Consider the following 21,206-nt stretch of genomic DNA (forward strand, 5'->3'; position numbering starts at 1 on the left):
AAAAAATTACTAAGAACATCAACCAGTTTTTATGTGGGTTATTATTACCACTATGTACCATACTAGAAATTAAAATGGAGAAATTTTTAAAATATTAATTCATTTAAAATAATAAGCTCAGGGTCCGATAAGGTAGCCTAGTCCTTGACTTGTACACGCAGGACTCCCATATGGGCACCAGTTCGTGTCCTGGCTGCTTCACTTCCCATTTAGCTCCCTGACTGTGGACTGGGAAAGCAGCTGAGGATGACCCAAAGCCTTAGGACCATGCAACCATGAAGGAGACCAGAAGTTCCTGGCTTTGAATCAGCTCAGCTCCAGTTGTTGCGGCCACTAGGGGAGTGAACCAATAGATGGACGATCTTTTTCTCTGTCTCCTCTATAAATCTGACTTTAAAAATAAATAAAATAATACTAAAAATAATAATAACCTCATACATTTTAACATAAATAACATGTTGCATGACAAAGTTAAATTTCCTCCAACAAAATAAGTTTATGAAGGGTGGCATTGTTTCACAGTGTTGTGGATCTCTTTAACTTCTAGCTTAACAGGGGACAGCCGATTTCTCCTGTCTACTTTTTTTAAAGTTTTATTTATTTTTGTTTGATAGTCAGATATACAGAGAAAAGAAGAGACAGAAAAATCTTCCATTCCCTGATTCACTCCCCAGGTGGCCGCAATGGCCAGAGCTAAGGAGTTTCTTAATACCAAAACTAAGGAGTTCTAACATTTTTTCTAGACTTTGTTTTGCAGACCGCATTTTGTGTGCCACATTTCTTTTCTTATTGCTGTTTGCTCGCTGAGTTTACTTCACAGTTGCTATAGGTTTTATTTATCTTGCTGATGTTCAATATTCTTTTTTATACGTTTTCCTTTTGGTCCTGCTTAGATATAGCATGGGAACTATTTTCTAGACGCGTTTTTCTTTGAGAGAGGTTGAATAAATCTCTCTTGGTGTCTTATCTGCCCATTTGGAAGTGCTTACCTTTTAAGATAACCACTGTGTGAAGATGAAGTAAGGAGAAAGACTTATTGTCTATGAAGTGAGAAAAGAATACATCATATTCTCTTAATATAGAATCCCTGTAATTATTGCAAAGCTTTTTTTCTTTTTCTCTTTTTGAAAGGTAGAGTTACTGAGAGGAGGAGAAAAAGAGAGACAGAGAAAGAAACCGATCTTCCATCTGCTGGTTTACTCCACAAAAGGTTGCAATGACCTGAGTTGAACTGATCCAAAGCCAGGAGTCAGGAAGCTTCTTCCGGGCTTCCCACATGGGTGCAGGAACCCAAGAATTTGACACATCTTTTGCTGCTTTCCCAGGTTACACACAGGAAGTAAGATGGGAGGCGGAGTAGTCAGGACACAAATCAGTGTCTATATGGGCTCCTGGCGTTTGCAAGGAAAGGGTTAGTTGAGCCACTGTACCGGGCCTGAAATGAAGTATTTCTTTGCTGGTCTTTGATCTTTCCTAGTTTCAGAAATATGTAATTGTGAATCATTCAGAACAAAGTGTAATCATGTTTTTATTTTTTAAATGCAAAATTAAGAATTGATAGAGGGGGTTGAAAAAAGCAACTGGTATACTGAGGTGGACTTGGTCAGCCAATAGACCTTGAAGGGATTTTCTCAACCCAGGTGCAATGAAATGAATAATCTCTCAAGTGATGCCCTCAGAACATTCTTCCCCACGTTGGGGTCTCTAAGGCATCATCAAATGACTGTCCCCATGCCCAGTGCGTATTAGTGTGACAGCTTGCAGCAGTCCCGTCTCCTTCCTCCAGAGGACACAAAAGGAAAAGAAAAAAAGAAGAATGGAAACATTTGTCCCACTTATCTTCCTCCATCCTCCATACCTCAACCCTAACTGGAGGTCCATTCAGGGGGTGCATCCCTCTCAACAACGTAAATAATATTAAAAATAAAATAAAAAATGAAAAAAGAGCAACTGCTATTGTGTATAAGCAACTGTAAGAAACTTTATCTTTCCAATTGCAAAAATCCGGTGGCTTCAAGATTAAAGAAAAAAGAAATGTACCATATCATCTGGCCGACTACTGCAGATATTGGACCCTGATCAAGGAGCAATAATGTAGTTCTTTTTATTTTTTAAGATTTATTTAATTTTATTGGAAAGTCAGATACACAGAGAGGAAGCCAGAGAAGAAAATCCTATGTCCACTGATTCACTGCCCAAGTGGCCGCTGTGACAGGAGCTGAGCCAATCTGAAGCCAGGAGCCTGGAGCTTCCTCCGGATCCCCCATGCTGGTGCAGGGTCCCGAGGCTTTGGGCCATCCTAACTGATTTCTCAGGCCACACGCTGGGAGCTGGATGGGAAGTGGGAATGCCAGGACACACCGGGGCCCACACAGGATCCAGCTGCCCACATGGGATCCTTGCATGTTCAAGGCAAGGGCCCCAGCCGCTGGGCTACCACACTGGGCCCAATGATGTAATCTCATGTGAAAGCTCTGTTCAGCAAATAGCACCAGTATTCTAGAGGGAATGTCTAAAAGCCGTCAAATACTCTCTTAGAAGACTTTTGCACTTAAGAAATCCTAGATTAATATAGTAGGAAATGTGAAAGAGAGAAAAAACATTCAAGTCTCTTTCAAGGTAGAGTTTTAGGTTTGGGATTGAAAGGTTCATGTTGGGCCTGGTGCAATAGCATAGTGCTTAAGGTCCTCTCCTTGAACGCACCAGGATCCCCATGGGTGCCAATTCTAATCCCAACAGCTCCACTTTCCATCCAGCTCCCTGCTTGTGGCCTGGGAAAACAGTCGAGGACAGCCCAGAGCATTGGGACCCTGCACTCGCGCCACACTGGCTCCTGGCTTCAGATTGGCACAGCACCAGTCGGAAGATCTTCCTCTCTGTCTCTCCTTCTCTCTGTATATCTGCCTTTCCAGTAAAAATAAATAAATCTTTTTTTAAAAAAAGGTTCATGTTGCTTTGATAATGGTAACACAACGTAATGCTTTTCTATACTCTGTTTCCAGCGCTGGAGCTGCATTAGTCTCCCTGAGCCATATTATCATCTCTCAGTGAATCATCATTAACTAGGGTGTTTTGAAATTTAACAGAATCGAATTCATAAAGATTTTTGCTGCTCCTGGCAGCTGGTGGGTCTCAGGACGGGGCGTCTCATGCCTGGATCCCGGACGGCCGCCATGGGCACATGGTGAGCCGTTCTCCCCGGGCCTGCTGGGTTTCGGGGGCCGCTTCCTTCGGGGTGAGTAGACCGAGGGGGGGAGGCCTCCGGGACTGGGCAGGTCCGGGGCCCACCCGCCGCCTTCATGGGGCGGTGAATGGGATTTGGGAGGGGCGCGACCTTGGGCCTGGGTTATTTAAACCTCCAGCAGCCTCCTGGCAGCTGGTGGGTCTCAGGACGGGGCGTCTCATGCCTGGATCCCGGACGGCCGCCATGGGCACATGGTGAGCCGTTCTCCCCAGGCGGCCAGTGCGCCATTGGTGCCAGGCTCCGCCTGCTGGCCGCCCGGCTGGGGAGCTCTGGGGATTTGGTTCTTTGAGTTGCTGCTTAATTAGCTCCAGGTTGAACCCATTGTTCTTCTTGGACCTGAAACAGGCAGTAACTCTTCCTTAGCAAAACTTGTAATCACTAATAATGCTGAGCACCAAATACCAGTCATGCAGAAGCTATGGCTTGGGGCTTGTCCTGCACAAGTAGCTCCAACGGCTGGCCAAAGTGTCAACTGGTAATGGAACAGAGTAGATTAGGCACGACTGAGCAAACCTTAGCCCACAAGTAAAACTAGAAACCAGGAGGGAGCAGAGGTCATGCCGAGCTAGGCTCTTGTACCTGCTGGTCTGTGGGAGCCTGGGACGCTAAGCCACAGTGTCTAAGGCAGAGTTCGGGACAGGGGAGGGGCTGTGCCAAGCTGAGTCAGAGCATCCATTGGCAGGCATGTGATCTATGGCTGGGAACAGACCCGGTTGGGGAGCAAAGGGGACAACCCTAGCTGGGCTGAGGTTCCCACCAAGAGGCGCGTGGCCTGGAAGGGGGCTGCGTTCTGATCTGGAAACAGTTGTAGTCTCCCTTGGCACAAGTGTGGACTGGGATTGAATGCACCGAACTGGGCCGGACCCCGACTCCCTCTGGTGTTCTGGAGGACCAGGGCAGATGTGGGATGGACTAGGCAGGGTCTCAAACCCCTACTGAGCCATACGTGGGTATGGGCAAACCATGTCTGGGCTGGAACATCCAACAGCAAGAACCAGATTGGGTTGAAGGCCAGTCAGGAAAAGCCACAGTTCCTGCTATGACAGGAGGTGGACTGAGTAGGGTTGGCTCATGGACCCACTGGTAAGCGTGAAACCTGGCATTGGGAGAGGTTCTGATGGAGGAGCCTGGGCAACTCCTCTGGCAGGGCACAGACCCAGCAGGTAAACGCAAGAAACATGATAGGAAACAGCCCAGAAAAAGCCATGGAAAACTACCCACTGGCATACAATTGGCAGACGTGGGGGCAAGACCAGGCTGAATCTGTCCACGTCATCCACTGGCAAATCCAGGCACCAGTGTGGGTCGACCCAGGTTCGGTCGCAACAAAGACTAGTGCACATTATGGAATGCCGAGGTGAGGTTGCCTGTACCGGAAGGGACCGCAGCGCCCAACCAGCCTGAGAACAAGAAAGGAAGTGGGCAGAGCTGGCAGGGGAATAAGGGAGGGTTCCTTTGCTGGACAGCTACTTCCACAGGAGAGCATGGGCTGGGATGGGGGCAGACCAGACTAGGCAGAGCTACCACACCTGTGCGCCTCATGTGGACTAGATCAGGGAAAGGCCAGGCTGGGCGGATTATTCCTACTGGTGCAAACAAAATTAAAGTGGGCGAGGTTTGTTTGGGCAGCATCAACTGGAATCTGGGAGTGGGAGAGGCCTGGGAGGGAAATAGTGGGCTCATCCCTCTTGGGTTACCACTTCCATGGGAGGACATAAAACTAAGACAGCGGCTGGGGTGGAATGGGATGTGGGACAGACTGGATTACTGCTACACTTACTGGCAAACCAGGGTAGGGGGTGGGCCTGGTTGGGGTTATTGTGGGTCGCTCCAACCTAGGCTACAGCTCCTGCTGGTTTATGTGAGGGCCAAGTATGTGCTGGGCAGAACCAGGCTGGACTGCAACACCCATTGGTTCCAGTGGAAGTCGGGAGTGAAAACAGAACCAACCCAGGAATTGCAACCACCAGCTGATTGGAGCGATGGACGGTGCCAGGCCCTGTACTTGTTAGCACATACAAGACGTTTCTTTGGAGATCTTCCTAATCTAAATGCTGGACTCAGAACCCTAACGAAGAAAAGAGAGAAGACAGAACAGGTCAACCAACCATCTCAGCTATGATGGACTATGTCAATCAGTGGATTTTTCAAAGATCTCATAGTGCTTGGAGTGGCAAGATTGACAGTGATTCATAACTGTGGCAATATCAAGACCACTTGAGCAAGAACCTCAGAGCATGCCCTATATCCGGGACCTGGGGAGGGTGGGAAATTGGGTGGGCTTCTCCCTTAAATACCCCCCTTTGAATATGAAGCTAACAATATGGAAAATATACTAGTATTATCCACTTTCCTGTAGCCCTTGAACCTTCTTACCCTAATTAACTATGTAAAGAATGTCAAAATAAAATTTATTAATAAGAAAAAAAAAAGAATTCATAATATGAAAAAAAAAAAAAGATTTTTGCTTTTAGTTTTTCACTGTTGTATGTGAAAAACTTCATGTATATAGCTTTAATCTTCTGTTGGATTATTTCCATAGCATACACATCCAGAAGTCTTAATGATTTCCAGAAAGGAACATTATGGTGTTTGTTAGCTATTTGTTAACACTACTTTCCAAAGAGAATGAAATAATTCATCAGCAAGATTTTAATAAGGTTTTTGCTGTAATTCCACATATTGATTTTCTATCCTAATTTTATAGATATCTCCTTAAAGCTTCCTTTGTTTCAATTTTTTAATTCATATCAAACATTGTTGAGAAAGTGTCAATGAATTTGTGTAGACTTAGAAGTCCTCATGATCTATGGATCAGCAGATGAAACTTCAAAACTGAAAACTGCTGGCATTAGAATCAGCAATGTGTAAACTTAGATTGCATTCTTAGCATTTGTGCCCTTGAGAACAAAGACCTGATTAAACACAGACCACAAGAGGAGATTGACAAGCTTCTGCTTGGACTAGACATGACCTCATCCATGCTTCAACAAAAGAACACTCTTCATTGCATCCATTTTGATGTGAGAATTTGCTTTTATTCTGTTTTCTTTTGGTCATAACCAACATGATTTCAGAAAGTTTTTCCACCTAAATCCAACTTTTGCTTGTACCCATCTATAAATGCCAAATTAAGCTGCTTCCAAGAGACAGCTACCACTTTTAATATCGTCAAGTTCTATTATATTTTTGAAGTTACCTAAACTGAATAAGGAAAACCCTTCTTCCAATTTCGTTTTGATGGCTCTATAATGGCTAACAATTTCCAGCATGTCAAGGTAAACAGGCAGAAGGCCAGAGCTACACTGTTCTTGAGTCTATTCTCTAGTTTCTTAACATCAACTCCAATAAAGATTTAAAAAGGAAGAGAAGTTAATGTAGAAGGGTTTAAAATGGAGAACTGAGTAGAATCACCTAAACTCTGCAGTGACATTAGTAATTAAGGAATGCATACGTAAGGTCAAAAACAAGGAGAAAATATTCTCCAGAATGCTACAAGAAGGAGATGAAGCTTTCCTGCCTGTTGGAAGATTTGATCTGTGCCTCTGGAACTGGGAAAATCTAGGGGCTGTAAAATTCCTACACTGTCTAAGAATGGGACTAGGAGAGCCGGGAGGTCACTGCTGCAACTCCGAGCCAATTCAGCAAGGATGGAAACAGGATGACCTGCCAGCCATGGATCCCAAGGGATTTCTTGAGAGAGGGGATGACCCTAAATTTGAACTGCTCTAAATCTAGGAACAAACATGAAAACTTGTGAAGCCTTTACGGCTCAGGAATGATGACGAAAGCAATGATGAAACCATGTCATTGGGATGCTTTAATCTTCACGTAGTCATGGGATATCATAGAGTTACACAGCTCTAGCTGAAGAGAGACTCTTGGACAAGAAAATATAAAATGCATAAAATATATTTATACTCAAACTGGATTAAAAAGCAAAGCAAAGGTAATATCTAGATATTTGCTGGTGAAATGGGAGAACAATGAAAAAGGAAAAGGTCTAAAATAAATAGAGGATTAGCCAGAGTAAAGGTGATCAGCTTTCTCATCTGTGAAAACAAATGCCATAAAATGTAGAGTATCATGAAAGAGTCTCAACTGAACTTGAACTGTGGTAATGCAACAAGGGAGGAATCCACCATGGGGGGAGGGTTTGGGGAGGGGTGGGGGGAATCCCAGTGCCTATAAAACTGTCACATAATGCAATGTAATTAATAAAAAAAAAAAAAAGTAGAGGATCATCAGTCAGCTAGAACTTCATTAAACTAGGTATATGCATAATTGTTTTTAATCATTGCCAAGATAAAAGTATATGCTAATAAATTGTCACTGAAGAGGAATGACCGAAACCTTTCCAGATGTATAAACAATCAAGAGCTTATTATTTGTAGACACTTGAAAGAATAACCAAAGGATGTATTTCAATAAGAAGCAAAATAAATCCAGAAGGAAGAATGAACATAGAAAAGCACTGTACTTGGGGAAAAAAAATCACAGATGATTTTTTTTAGAAGTATGTAATTTTTAATTTTCTCTTGGAAATACATTTCAGTTTAGTGTCAGACATATTACTAAAAGACAACTTCTTGTCTCTATAATTTTTTTTTCTGTAGACACCAAAGTTATAACTGTCATATCAAAAATATTTAGTTTTCTTAATGTAACGCCCAGACATGTACCACATATATCACACTCTTTTTTAATTTTTAAATTGATTTTCTATTTATCACAAACTCTTAAAAATAAAAATTATGTATTAACAAGAGTCATAATCAAAGAAGCTTGTACTCTATGGGCTGAGTAAAAAAAGAAAGGCCAGCTTTTAATTTCAAATTAACTTTTACAATTCCAGTAAATGTTAATTCTTAAAGTCAGATGGAATTCCTAGTATTAATCCAAAATAAATTATTTCAATCTCTAAACATCCTGAACTTGGTCTGAGGTGAGCTGATTTCATCAACTTTGACTTTCTGCAGCCTTTAAACTTCTTTTAGAATTAAAGGGTTTGGAGAACACTATAATGCTTATTTACACCAAACCTGTATTTCTGAGGTTGTAATGAGCAGATTAGTACTCCTGAGGTTGACCTCAATTTCTAAATACCTTATCATTTGATATCTCATTTTGAACATGTTATTTTCTACTTGTTTCTGCCATTGGCATTTTTCTTTCTATGAGATCAGGTAAATTACTACAAGGTGAAGACAGGTACTATTTCGTGCTAAGCACAGAGAAATTACTAAAATAATTTAGAAAATATTAATTGACTTTTAAGAAATTTACTGTCCATGCTATTTGCCTGGAGCTACAGTGTGTAACGTTGAAATCTCCTAAGCTGTTAATGAGGAGGGTCCAGCATAGCACTTATCCATGTGGGGCATACGGTGTGTTGGGAAGCCGAGATCTGGGAAACTGGACAGGACCAGTTTATGGGTGTCTGAACTGGCAGATTTGAGCAGTTTGGATTTGATGTGACATGAAGAGAATACCTGTTGACTTTCTAGAGTAAGCAAGTGATATGCCAAAAGCTGTGTTTTGGAATCATGCACATGTAAATATGAACATTCTTGCATGTTCTTTGCAATTGCTGCTAGTTTTTTATTATCTACATCATGGCTATTTGTCTATTGTGAGAATTCAGCAGATATTTAGGTTAAAAATCAGAGTCAGCCTGACACTCAGCAAACTTGTGGTCTCCCTCCTGGACCATCTGTTAATATGCTCTTTAAAATGCAAATTTTAACATTTGCCTATCCAAAACACAATTAGAAATATCACATTGCTGTCAAAAGTCATAAAATCAAGTGTAAATGATTTTCACTATCGTCATCCTTTTGGGCTAAAATCTGCATTTTTTGACATTATAAGCCACTCCTTTTTTTATGGCTTCTATGCTTGTGATACAACACCAGCCTGTTTTTTCTTTCTAAATTATAAAAATAATAAAAGGATGATCATCTGTATGATCTAGTTATAGAGGAAGGACTTATGCACAGTATAATCCACAAGCAAAAAGTTAGAGTTGGTGTGTAGACTAAGGAACATCATGGGGTCACTGTTTATAAATCTTTTTATTGGGTAAGTGGTCCGTGAAAAAGGGACAGATTTGATGAGACATCATACACAAATAAAAGTGGAGAACAAAGTGAGGGAAGATAATTTCAATGTTTCTAACAAAGTGATCAATACCTGGAACAGCATTCCAGTAGAAACATAATGTGAGTCACAAATGCAAGCCAGTCACATGTCATTTAAAATTTTCTAATAACAAAATTTCTGCTGGTAATATTACAAAAGTTAAAGAGAGGTAAAAATAATTTTAAAACTTTTATTAAAGTCCAGAATATGACCATTTCAGCATGTAATCAACACAAAATTATATTTTAAAAATTTACTTTAAAGATAGAATTAGAGGGCCCAGTGCAGTGGCCTAACAGCTAAAGTCTTCACCCTGAATGCACCAGGATCCTATATGGGTGCCAGTTCTAATCCCAGCAGCCCTGCTTCCCATCCAGCTCCCTGCTTGTGGCCTGGGAAAACAGTTGAGGATGGCCTAAAACCTTGGCACTCTATACCTGTGTGGGAGACCTGGAAGGAGTTCCTGGCTCCTGGCTTCAGATCGACTCAGTTCCAGCCATTGCAATCACTTGGGGCATGTAATCAACGGATGGAAGATCTTCTCTGTTTCTCCTCCTCTCTGTATATCTGACTTGGCAATAAAAATAAATAAATCTTAAAAAAAAAAAAAAAGGATAGAGTTACAGAGAAACTCCCCAAATGGCCAGTTCAAAGTAAGGAGCCAGGAGTTTCTTCTAGGTGTCTCACATATGTGCAGGAGCCCAAGGGCCTGGGCCATCTTCCGCTGCTTTCCCAGGCCACCAGCAGACAGGTGAGTTGTAAGTGGAGCAGTCAGCATAGGAACTGGTGCTCATCCTGGGTACCCAAATAGGTTAAGTTTGCTACTCCATGGCACAGGCCTTAATATAAAAATCATTATTGAGATATTTTCTATTCTTTGTTCTGAGTTTTTGAAATCTGTTGTATATTTTGTATTTATAGTACAATTCAACTATTTCAACAACTGTGCTATTCCAACTACTTGAAGGCTTGTGGATTACTATGACCAGAGCCTATTGTATTGGACTGCACAGCTCTAGAACATAAAAGACACTACTGCAAATCACAAGTAAAAGAAAATAACAAAAATTAGGGGAAAAGGTATAATAGCAGATAATGAAGGAGAAACTTGAACTCCTATGAGATATTCCATCTCATCAGGAAAAAAAAAAACTTTGAACAGTGAGGTACAACCTTAGAGTCATCAAATTGGCAGAAGCTGGATATACTGAGCAAAGATGAAAATGTGTGAACAGGACTCTGGTATCCTGTGGATGGAAATGCCAGCTGTTGCAACTGCATCTCTCTCTTTAAGATTTATTTATTTTTATGGGAAAGGCAGATTTGCAGAGAGAAGGAAAGACAGAGAGAAAGATAACCCATCTACTGGTTCACTCCCCAAATAGCCACAACTGCTAGAGCTGAGCTGATCTGAAGCCAGGAGCTAGGAGCTTCTGGGTCTCCCATGTGGATGCAGGGTCCCAAGGCTTTGGGCCATCTTCTGCTGCTTTTCCAGGCCTATTATGCCTGTTAGCCTGTCGAGCCAATGTGCTAGCCCCATGTTGCAGCCATTTCTAAGGAGCAATTGAGCCTTCTTGGAGTTACGGCGTTATGGTTTGCTGAAAGAGAAACAACACAATGAGGCCTACGGCACAATGACATGTATTTAAATTCAAATGAAAAAATTCTATACATTCTACAGGGCTACACATTCATTTAGTGAATACATAAGAGTGAATATCTGGGGCAAATGGAGAAACTGAAGATCAGTAATAAAGATGGAAAAATATGGGGGTTGGTGTTGTGGCACAGCAAGTAGAGCCTCTTTCTGCTACAACAGCATCACATATAGGTGCTAGTTTGAGTCTTAGCTGCTCCATGTCCAATTCAGTTCCCTGCTAATGCACTTGGGAAAGCAGCAGAAGATGGACCAAGTACTTGGATTTCTGTACCAATATGGGAGATCTGGATGAAGCTTCTGGCTCCTGGCTTTGGCCTGCCCTTTTTCCTGTCCATTGATCTCTCTCTCTCTCTCTCTCTCTCTCTCTCTCTCTCTCTCTTGCTTTCTCACTGTTTTTCAAATAAATAAATAAATCTCTAAAAAAAAAAAAAAAAGAAAGAAAAAGAAAAAATATGTAGGGGTTGGTGCAATGGTTCAACTGGCTAATTCTCTGCCTTGCAGTACCAGCAGCCCATGTGGGCACCAGTTTGTTTCCTGGCTGTCCCAGTTCCCATCCAGCTCCCTGCTTATGGCCTGGGAAAGCAATGGAGGATGGTTCAAGTCTTTGGGATCCTGTACCCATTTGGGAGACTCAGAAGAAGCTCTTGGCTTCTGGCTTTAGATCTTCAGATTGGCTTAGCTCCAGCCAGTGAGGCCATTTAGGGAGTGAATCAGCAGGTAGAAGATCTTTATCTCTCCTTTGTAAATCTGCCTTTCCAATAAAAATAAATAAAATCTTACAAAAAATATATATATATATATTTTTTTTTTTTTTACAGTCACAACCGAGTTTTATTATAAACGAGAGGCCAGGCAACCGGCCAGCCAGGCATCACCCTTACTGGAGTGCGGCCCCCAGCAGCACAATTACAAAGTTGTTTTTACAAAAAATATATTTAAGATTAAAAAATTTAATACTTCTTATGGAAAAAACTTCAGGGCAGCAGTTCTCACTTAAAATTCCTAAAATTTCTTCTTATCACTCATCATTTTACATATTCTCTGAGACAGTTTGGTATGACATCAATGGTTTTTTTGTCTGTACCTTCAGTCAGGCTCTCTTGCACCATACAGTTCTAGTTCCCACAGTACATTTAAAAATTATCAACTAAATTCAACCCCATAAGCATCGTCTTTATCTTCAGCCTAGATAACTGCTGTCTAAGCTGTCTTACTTCCACTACCACTTCTCCTCCAATCTTTACTCAAGAGCATCCATCTTTAACATTTTTCTTTTATTTAACTTCTTTGCAATTATCCAGAAGGACTTCTATCATTTCCAGGCCTAGTTCTACAGCCGTTTTATTGGTTCTGAGAGCTACTGGTACACACCCAATAAATGTTTTTCTTGTGTTTTGTCAGACTTGGGAGTCACTGCTTGCAAGCAGAACCTGACTTATCCTTTCTCCACTGTACCGAGCAGGACTTTTTTTTCCTGGTTGCAGCTTCTTCACAGACTGGCTCTGACTTACTTTCCCAGAGCTGCCAATCCACAGCCAGCTCAATCACATCCTGTCTCTGGAAAACACCACCTTAAGTCTTCCTGCAAGGATGACCTATCTCCATGTGTTCACTAAACACACATTTACTGACTTTTCAAGCTCCTCCTCAGGGTTTACTTTCACAAGGAAATACATACATTCTCTATTGACTTCCTGTCTTTGAAATCTGTTAGTATTCAGTGTCTGTTAATAAATTTCCAGTTGGAAATCAACTACTTTTTACATTTTGGGGAACATTTGATAGTCCATCTCCTATCTCCACATTTTCTTTCTTTTTTTTTTTTTAAGACTTATTTATTTTCATTGCAAAGTCAGATACACAGAGAGGAGGAGGAAAGAGAGAGGAAGATCTTCTGTCTGATGATTCACTCCCCAAGTGACCGCAACGAGCTGGTGCTGCACCAATCCGAAGACAGGAGCCAAGGGCTTCTTCCAGGTCTCCCACACGGGTGCAGGGTCTTAAGGCTTTGGGCCGTCCTCTACTGCTTTCCCAGGCCACAAGCAGGGAGCTGGAAGGGAAGTGGAACTGCCAGGACTAGAACTGGCGCCCATATGGGATCCTGGCACATTCAAGGTGAGGACTTCAGCCACTAAACCACTGTGCCGGTCCCCACTTTTTTTTTTTTTTTTGATCAAATAAATAAACAAATCTTACCTATTGCAGTTTGGGGCAGCTGTAATCAAGACGTTCTTAAGGGAGAGAAATTTCTCAACCTCCAACCCATTAGTTTCATTGCTGGTTTCAGCTTGGCATGTCAGTAAATTGAAAATATCTTGACTAGAGATGTTGTGCCTTTGCAAGTGGTTATTTCTCATCTCTTTGTGTCACTTGAGAACTTAGTAAGGTTGGGGTCTACATCATGGTACTGTAGGTACCTGAAGCTTTGATATTCCACATGGCAGTACTGTTCAGCCTGCAGTTTTGCTTCTTATCCAGGTCCCTGCTAATATGCCTGGGAAAGCAGTGCAAGACGGCTAAAGTGCTCGAGCCTCAGACACTCACGTTGGAGACTGGTATGGATTTCCACCCCCAGCCGCTGCAGTTATTCCAGGAGTGAATCAACAGGGGGAAGACAATCATTCTCTAGCCCTCCTTTTCTCCTTCTCACTCAGACTTTTGCATAAAATAAAATAAATGAAATAATTAAAAAAAAACTTAGGCTGTCTTCAAAGCCTCTAGGTTAATGATTAAAATATGAAAGAAAACAGGGGCAAGGATAGGCACACTCTTGCATACAATAAACACACATATAGGATGTGATTTTATGAGCAGTTATGAAGCACTTAATATTTATATTTCACATATTTCCAAAAAAAAAGATGTTGTGGAAAACAATGTGAAAAACCTTGCTGAAATCCAAAGTAAGTCTGTGATATTCCGTGACGTAATCTGGAAAAGCCGTTAATCCGGTACTTGTCTTCTTCAGCTAAGGGAAAAGCATGTGACCCAAACTACAGCTCTGGAATTTGAATTCAATTGTGGCAATGATCCATTAAACATGAATTCGTTCACCCCAACACAGTGCCCTGGCCTGCTTCAAGACCACTCTTCAAGTTCTTACTTTCCAAGCTCTGGGAAAGTTAAATGTTAGCAGGTCTGTTTCAGGTCTAGCTACCCTGCTGAAAAGAAAACAGGTTTCTTACCACAGTTTGTTCTTAGTGAAGCCATGTCATGTCAGCTGGCTGATGATCACAACGTGCCTTTTCAAAAGGTCACAAACTGGCTGTTTACTCATCTGTGTTAGGCTTTCCCTTGGTCTGACTCTCAACCTTCATAATTTGCAATATCCAGAAGCAACAATTCTCTCTTTTTCAGAAACCAGAACTCTTGACTGTTTCTGTCTTCTGACACAGGTTGTTGATAATGGACCTGTGAGAGCTGGACGCTCTTTCTTAGCTTGCCTTGTCTGGACCAGGCACTGCAACAAGTTCAAGGCAATGACACTCCCTTTGCTCACCTTAGTAATAATATCCTTACCACTTGTTTCCCCTCAAGTCATATATATATATATATTTACCAATTTATTTTTATTGTTTTATTGGAAAGTCACATATACAAAGGAAGGAGATAGAGATCTTTTGCTGTAATAGCCAGATCTGAGCCGATCAGAAGCCAGGAGCCTGGAGCTTCTTCTGGGTCTCCCACATGGGTGCAGGATCCCAAGCCTTAAGGTCATCCTCGTCTGCTTTCCCAGGCCACAGCAGGGAGCTGGATGGGAAGTGGAGCAGCTGGGATAAGTAGTCGTGCACATGTGGGATTCTGGAGAATGCAAGATGGGGATTTAGCCACTAGGTTATTGCACCAGGCCCTTTGATACATATTTTTAAGTTGTAGAAATGACAGGTGCTAATCATAAGCTCATTCAAGTATTACAATAATCTATAAAATAGAAACCCTTCTTTCAATCAATCCAATATCCAGTGTGAACAGACTGGAATGCATCCTCCAGACATTTGTCATGTTTTAATAAACCATAACTTAAAAATGACCTCATAGCCTGCATATGGTGCTGCAATTTTTCACTCAACTGTCATTAACATCATTACATATGGGTCATATTAGTGATACTTTGTTTTTCCAATGAGTTCACAATAGTCCTTTGTAAACTCTAAAAAAAAAAAAAAGTACCCATACACATGAGAGCATTTCAAAAAGCTCATGGAAAATCTGTATTATGAAAAAAAACTATGCAAGGATTAAAAAAATGTTTTGAGATCCAAATAAATTTCTTTTTAATTACATTTCACATGACCTTTTTGAAGTTCCTGTCTTCATTTCTTTTTCATGCACCCTTGCCTCAAACAACAGGGAAAACTGTGGGGACATCGAGGGTTCCTTATGGGAAAGTAGAGGGGAAGGGCTCTGTTTTCATTTAAATTTATGAAGTGGATGAGCCAGACACTGAAATCATCACTGTTTTATCAAGTCTCAGAGGTATTCAGGGACTGGCCACATGTCTCATAACTAGTGAGGGGCAGAGTGAGGTTAAAATCCATGCTTTCAGTTGCTCAGTCCACTGCTCATTGCCCCCTGGACAGCTGCTCTCCACGCCCGCATGTGGGAGAGCTAGGCAAACTAACAAGCAAAAAACAAAACAAAACAAAACAAAACAAAAAAAATAGTGATTCACGGTGAACTTGGTCATCAGGATAGTGGTCATCAGGAATGTGCTATGTCAGCCAGTCAGTGTCATGCTGAGCAGTGTGGGTTTAGGTACTCTTCTTTTTTTATATGATGAGAAACAAAGAGAATAAAAGATTTTCCATATGTTTCTATGTACACCAGTGATTTATGCTTATGCAGTAGAGACAGACATAATGTGCACATGCACGTGTATCCTCAACATAAGGCTGGAGTTGCAAACCCTCTCTGTGCATTAAAATTACTTGGAGAGGAGGATTAAGCCTGTGTTTATAAGGTAAACTGAAAGTATGTCATTGCAAGAACTAAAAGAAAAGTAAGATGGCAGGAAGAGGGAGAGTGGACACAAGGAAAGGAGGCTAAGGTGGGAAGTATCATTATGTTCCTTAATTTCAAAATTTTATCTCCAATTGTAAGTATCATTGTGCTCTTAAAATTGCACTTATGAAATACATGAAATCTGTCCCCTCTGTATAATAATTTAAAAAAGAAAAAGAATCACTTGCACCATAGCGTAGTAGGGAAAGTTTCCTGGAAAAGTTATCTTCTAAACAAACAACAGCTTAGTCTCATGGCACATCAGAGAGATTGATGTGTTATCTTACTAGGGAAGGAGACACTTGTCATTCCCAGGGCCTTCAGTGTTGCTGGGTTTCCTACTCATCTTCAGGGATAAAGCAGCAGGCATCCCAGCACAGCTTCTGTTTGTACTCCGAAATTGTAGGTCCCTGAAGGTCAATACCATGCTCTGAACCTCATATTAGCTCTTAGAAAACATGATCTTTCAACTATGAGGCAACAAGGCCAAGTGTGATGGCTCAATTGGCTAAATCCTCACCTTACAAGCACCAGGATCCCACATGGGTGTTTGTTCATGTCCCAGCTGCTCACCTTTCCATCCAGCCTCCTGACTCTAACCTGGGAAAGCAGTGGAAAATGGCTCAAAGCCTTGGGACACTGCACCATGTGGGAGACCCAGAAGAAACTCCTGGCTCCTGGCTTTGGTTTAGCTCAGGTCCAGCCATTGTGGCCGTGTGGGGAGAGAACCAGTGGATGGAAGATCTGTTTTTCTCTCCTTCACTTTGTAAATATAATCTGCTTTTCCAATAAACAAACAAACAAACAAACAAAAAACCCTCCAGGAGGCCACACCTGGAATATACATGGAGATTTTGGGTTGAAGTCACTTTTTACAGTAACCTTTCAAATAGTTTTTATATTCTTTGTGTCTGCACCAGAAATAATTGAGAAACTTTAAGACTTTCATTACCCTGGATGAAAGGCGACACTCAGATTTTTAAAAAGGCATTTATGAGAAAACAACCTAGGTTTATTTTTCCTAAACAGTATAGATTTGGACATACTAGTGTTAACACAGTTTATCTCTCCAGATAGGAACTGGATGCAGCTTTTTTCTATTATGGAAAAAAATAAACACTGCTAGAATCTGAGGGCACAAGACACCTAGGAACAGGGCACTCAACAAAAGTAGATGGAAAAAATTTGGCAGTAACTATTAATAGCTTTCAAGATAAAGTCAAGAGGAGCAAGAATTAAACAAGTAGTTTAAAAAGGAGATATATTTAGTACCTAGGAAATTTTAGACTACCTGTGTAGGCAACTATGAAAAGATACTTATAGGTGGAGTAAATCATAACCTCAGCACCTGTCACTGAGTCCACTTTTTTTTAAAAGATTTATTTATTTTTATTACAAAGTCAGATATACAGCGAGGAGGAGAAACAGAGAAGATCTTCTGTCGTCCGTTGATTCACTCCCCATGTGACCTCAATGGCTGATGCTGCACCAATCTGACCAGGAGCCTGGAGCTTCTTCCAGATCTCCCACATGGGTGCAGGGTCCCAAGGCTTTGGGCTGTGCTCGACTGCTTTCCCAGGGCACAAGCAGGGAGCTGGATGGGAAGTGGAGCTGTCAGGATTAGAACTGGTGCCCATATGGGATCCTGACTTGTACAAAGCAAGGACTTTAGCTGCTAGGCCACTGTGCCAGACCCTGAGTCCACTTTTGTGGGATTCTGTTGATTTGGGTATTGGATGCTCTTTACATTAAGAAAGTATTCAATCCTGAGCAAATCAGGATAGTTGGTCATCCTACACATAAGCTCATTTTCTTCTTTTTTAAGATTTATTTATTTAAAAAAAAAGATTTATTTATCTGTATTGGAAAAGCAAATGGACAGAGAGAAAGATCTTTGACGTGCTGGTTCACCCTCCAAATGACCATAATTGCTGGAGCTGAGGTAATCTGAAGCTAGGAGCTTCCTCCAAGTCTCCACATGGGTACAGGGCGCCAAGGACTTGGGTTAAAAGCCGGGAGCTGGATGGAAAGTGGAGTATCTGGGACAAAATCAGCACCCATATGGGATATTGGCGTTTGTAAGGTAAGGATTTAGCAAGTTGGGCCATCAGGCTGGGCCCTCATAAGCCCATGTTTTGGGAGAATTTATAAATATTACAAAGTCTATTACTTAAGATCCTCTCATATACTCAAAGTAACTAGAAGTGGCCACTGTTGTGGTGCAACTAATTAATCCCCACTTGCACCAGTATCTCACATAAAGAATGCTACTTGGAGTACTGATTGTTCTGTTTATAATTCAGCTCGCTGTTAATGTGCCTGGTCCAAGTGCGTGCGGTCACTTGGGGAGTGATTCAGTGAATGGAAGATCTTCCTCTCTCTCTCTCTCTCTCTCTATATATATATATATGTATATTGCAAAGTCATATATATATATACATATATACATATATACATATATATACAAAGGCTGGGAAAGCAGTCGAGCACAGCCCAAAGCCTTGTATATATATGTATATATACAAAGTCATATACATATATATGACTTTGCAATACAAATAAATAAATCTTTAAAAAAAAAATAACCAACAACCAAACAACAACAAACTATGCAAAAGCAGCAGGAAAGCCACAAGACAGAGCCTATTTCCCCAGATCTGACAAGAGCAGGGTCACTCCTCGGCTTCAAATAGTGAGTGGAAGGGGATGTAGGCAGATAGATGGATCCTGAAGACAGAGGGATACATTAAGAGGGCCATCCGACTGAGATTAAGAACTTTTTTTTAATAATGTTAATAGACAAGTTGTAGTTTTTTTTTTTAATTGGAAAATCAGATATACAGAGATGAGAAGAAACAGAGAGGAACATCTTCCATGCAATGATTCACTCCCCAAGCGACCCCAACAGCTGGAGCTGAGCCAATCCAAAGCCAGGAGCCAGGAATTTCTTCCAAGTCTCCCACGAGGGTGCAGGATTCCAAGGCTTGGCCATCCTCAACTGCTTTCCCAGGCCACAAGCAGGGAGCTGGATGGGAAGTGGAGCAGCCAGGATTAGAACTGACACCCATATGGGATCCTGGTGCGCTCAAGGCGAGGACCTTAACTGCTACACTATCACACTGGGCCCAAGGCTAAATATCTTAAAATCCCTCTCCTCCTTCCTTCTGACTCCCTGCTGAGGTTCTCATTTGTTAGAAACAACTAGAAAGGAGAAGGAAGGAAGCTGTTTATCTGCTCCATATAGCTCAGCCTCCTGGGATATGTAGCAGGATGGGAAAAAGCAGAGGTAGGTGTGAAGAGCTAATAGAGATTATCCAGTACAGAAAAAAAGGTTAGTGATAGAAAAATAAAGTGAGTAGAATAGGAATTATTCTCCAAACAATAGGCTTTGGAAGTGAAAAGTAAGCCGAAGCACAATCAGGGGCATTTAATCTTGGAATTCAAAATGTTTAAGAGTCAGAGGCATAAATTAACTCACTGCTGTCCAACCAAACTTTTTGTGGGGCCAGTGTTATGGTTTAGCAGATTAGGACCATTTTACGACCACAGCATCCCACATTTGAGTGCTTGTTTGAGTCCTGATGAGTTCAGCTTCTGATCTAGTGCTCCAATAATGCAGCAGGGAAAAGCAGTAGGGAAAACCTGGGAAAGCAGACGGTGGGTGGCTCAAGCACTCAGGCCCCTGCTAGCCACGCCATGGAGCCTGGTGGAGTTACTGGCTCCAGTCTTCAGGCTGGCCCAGCCCCTACTGTTGCAGCCATTTTGGGGGAATGAATCCTCATATAGAAGTACTCGGCTAATTCTGTTTCTGTCTTTCAAATAAATAAAATAAATCTTTAAACAAAATTTTTTTTTGTGCTGGTGGACGTATTTTATTTTATATTTGTACTGCCTAATACTGTCTGGATGCTAAAACAACTGAAATCCAGCTAATGTGGCTAAGAAAGTCAAAATTTAATTTAGAGCAATTTAAACAGACATCTGTGGCTTCTAGGTCTCTGCCCAGAGGTCACGCACGTCAAAGCGCCATGGCAGCTGGATGGGAAGCAAGACGACGTGCATTTCACAGTGCTCTCAGCCTGACCCTCACTGTGCTCACAGCCTCTGTACTAGTGATTCTTCCCTCATAAACTGTTCTTTGTATTTGGCCCTTATAATGTTTCTCTTTGGTTTTCTTTCTGATTCTCTGTCCATTCCTCCTCATTCTCTCCCATAGACTGGTCTTTTAAACTTTCTCTTCAAGTGCTGTTCTTCAGTATATGAGGATATTTTGGCCTGCAACTAAAGAAAATTCACCCCAATGAGATTTTCATCTCACATTGTAAAAAGTCAAGGGTTCTGATGACTCAAGATTGGTTAGTTTTGCAAGCAACTATGCCAGTAAAATCCCAAGCTCTTTTCCATATTTCTTTCCTGCCATTAATGTATCAGATTTGTCCTTGGACTGACTCCTTCCATGGGCTCAGGTCAACTGCAAACAAGATGGCTATAGACATAATGTCTGGAAGAGGAAGTTCTCTCTTCAATGACTTTCGTGGTCGACTTAAAAAACTTTCGTAGAAATTGCAATGACACATTTCTTGCAAATGTCACACTGGCTAGAGTTACACATATGCCCATAGCTAAACAAACCAGTGGTTATAGGAGGACAATTGATTGGATCTGTAGGAAGATCAGTGATTAAGAAAGGACATTGGGGCCAGCATGGTATCCTAGTGGCTAAAATCCTCGCCTTGCATGCACCAGGATCCTATACAGGCACCAGTTGCTGTACTAGCGACCCCACTTCCCATCCAGCTCCCTGCTTGTGGCCTGGGAAAGCAGTCAAGGAGGGTCCAAAACCTTGGGGTCCTGCATCCACATGGGAGACCCAGAAGAACATCCAGGCTCCTGGTTTGAGATCAGCTCAGCCCTGGCCATGGTGACCACTTGGGGAGTGAATCAGTGGATGGAAGATCTTCCTCTCTGTCTTTCCTCCTCTCCGTTTATATGACTTTCCAATAAAAAAAATAAATAAAATATTTTTTAAAAAGAGAGAGAGGACATTGGGAAGCTTTGCAGATGTAGAGCCATAGCCAGCAGCAATATGCTCTGGGAGCAGCTGATAATGGAAATGCACAGGCCAGGAACTCCCTAATTCTTAGGTGTAGTTTACAAAAC

The sequence above is a fragment of the Ochotona curzoniae genome, unplaced genomic scaffold, assembly GCF_017591425.1.
Source record: "Ochotona curzoniae isolate NIBS_2020 unplaced genomic scaffold, NIBS_Ocur_1.0 scaffold_4701, whole genome shotgun sequence".
In the NCBI taxonomy this organism is placed as follows: domain Eukaryota; kingdom Metazoa; phylum Chordata; class Mammalia; order Lagomorpha; family Ochotonidae; genus Ochotona; species Ochotona curzoniae.